A 2,560-nucleotide genomic window follows, 5' to 3' on the forward strand; every position below is an offset into this window, starting at 1 on the left:
TATATATACATATGTATATATATAGTCATTTCAAATACATGAATAAAACAACGAATGAAAACAGACAACATGAAGATGTGGACAATAAACGTATTAGCTTGACGCTATTTCATTCTTTTACTTATTTCAGTCATTTGTCATTTCAAGCTTTTGTTATTGAACTAATCGACTGCAGGACTTATTCTTTGTAAGCCTAGTACTTATTCTATCGAACACTTTTGCCGAACCGCTAATTCATGGCGGGTGTAGACACACCAACATCAGCTGTTAAGCGATGGTGTGGGGAGAAACACAGACACACACACACATAAATATATTCACATATCTGTTTATGATAGGCTTCTTCCAGTTTCCACCTACCAAGTCCACTTACAAGGCATTGTTGGACTGAACCAGGAACCATGTGGTTGGGAAGCAAACGTCTTACCACAAAACGACACACATACTCACACACAGACATGCACTCACACACAAACAGACACACACACACATATATATTCATTTATTTATCCATTTGATTATGCATATATCTATATGTATATATACGTACATGTTTTGTAGATATTGCCGTTTATAGGCAACATATTTACATATATAAATGAGTGGAGAAATTAAAGATGCACTCAACATATACATAGATGCATACATATATACACAGGCACACAAAGCATACATATATATTCATGCATGTAGGTTCTTCTTAGCAATACGTAATGTCCAGTACCCAGACGGGCAAATCATAGTATTGGACATTTGGTATTTATTAATTGACAGCAAGTCACAAACATCATAGTTCAAAACTGGCCCTTTGACCTGTGAGATCTCCGGATAATTACCCAGTGTTCTTTGCCATCAAGTTGCGCTGCATACATACACAAATTCATTTATACATACAAATCCAAATATTTTTTTCTCAGTTTTCGTATACTGATTCTACTGATAAGAAATTGTTGAGTCTGGGTTTAGAATACGGGACCTATGTATCCCTAAATCTCATTCTTTATGCATGTATAAATACAAAAACTACGAATATGAGAGAAAAACTTGTGTCTCTAAAAAGACCACGATGCTGATTTGGTATTATATGGTATATACTACGAGAAAGAATACCGCTTATAAATTGTAAAAAAACAGTAATTGAAGCATACAAGAAAATAGATCGTATTCAAAAACAAAAGTCATCGCATTATGTAGGTACTGGGTTTGAATTTTCACGAAATACCACTATGTCGACAAATTCCTATATAGATTTTGGAGTTTTGCAACCAAAACAGATATGTATCAGACTAATAGGTACTCTCTCTTTAATCGGTTACCTTGTCTCTTGGTTCTCTCCATGTTTAATACGAAATTCTGGCAATTTACACTACAGACGCATTACACTATCGGATGCCACCTCTTCATTTTCTAGTTTCATTACAAGATTCTACCGGTATTTGATCCGTTTCATCACTTTCATTTTCATTAGTTATAAACACACATGTCATTTCACATTCTACAAGATGTCTTTAACTATGAATATTTATAATCATAGGCCCATGAAATTTTACAACTTACAGGTCACATATAAAACAGAAAAGGCAATGAAGATGTAAATGAAGCAATTGACGTATATTTCTGCACAAGTAAATTTCTTCATATTCAGTATATCAAATATGATAGGGAAAGTTTATATTCCTTATTAGTCGGTCCGACAGGAAATAATTTTAGAGCTCACTAAATACAAAGTTGGTTATTGGCGCATGATGCACACAGGAATAATGCAATAAAATAAATGAATACATACACACGTAGAAAGATGCATAAGTGTTTATACATTTATATATGTGCATTCCAAAATTCATATACATATACATACGAGCACGTATAACACGAAAATACACGTATATGGATGTATATGATTGTATAATCATATCAATGCATGTATACACACACACACACACACACACACACACACACATATATATATGTATATGCATATATATATGTATATGTATATATATATATATATATATATGTATATATGTATATATATATAATTGACCCATTTATTCTATCAGAAGAATTTTTATTCATTAAGATAGAAGAAATACACATAATTATATACATATATATATATATATATATGTATATACATATACATGTATTGCTTTGTTTATTTTAATGTATACATACATATAGATATGTGTTTATATATATGTATGTATATACATGTATATTCTTATATATATGTATAGTTTCACACACACACACACACACACACACACATATATATATATACATATATACTTATATATGTATGTGTGAGTGTGTGTATGTATTTGTATGTCTGTGTTTGTCCTCCCACCATTGCTTGATAACCGATGTTGGTGTGTTTAAGTCCCCGTAACCTAGCGGTTCAGCAATAGAGACCGAGAGAATAAGTACTAGACTTACAAGGAATAAGTCCTGGGGTCGATTTGTTCGACAAAAGGAGATGCTCCCGCATGGCCGCAATCAAATGACTGAAACAAGTAATAGAGTAAAAGAATATATATATATATATATATATATATATATA

The 2,560-nt window shown here is 31.9% G+C and overlaps 1 protein-coding gene across 2 annotated transcripts in view; it reads left to right on the plus strand.

The window, feature by feature from the left end:
• Nucleotides 1-2,560, plus strand: part of LOC106873941 (homeobox protein OTX2-like) — a 170,970-nt gene that overhangs the window by 22,661 nt on the left and 145,749 nt on the right.

The sequence above is a fragment of the Octopus bimaculoides genome, chromosome 16 (assembly GCF_001194135.2).
Source record: "Octopus bimaculoides isolate UCB-OBI-ISO-001 chromosome 16, ASM119413v2, whole genome shotgun sequence".
Classification (NCBI taxonomy): domain Eukaryota; kingdom Metazoa; phylum Mollusca; class Cephalopoda; order Octopoda; family Octopodidae; genus Octopus; species Octopus bimaculoides.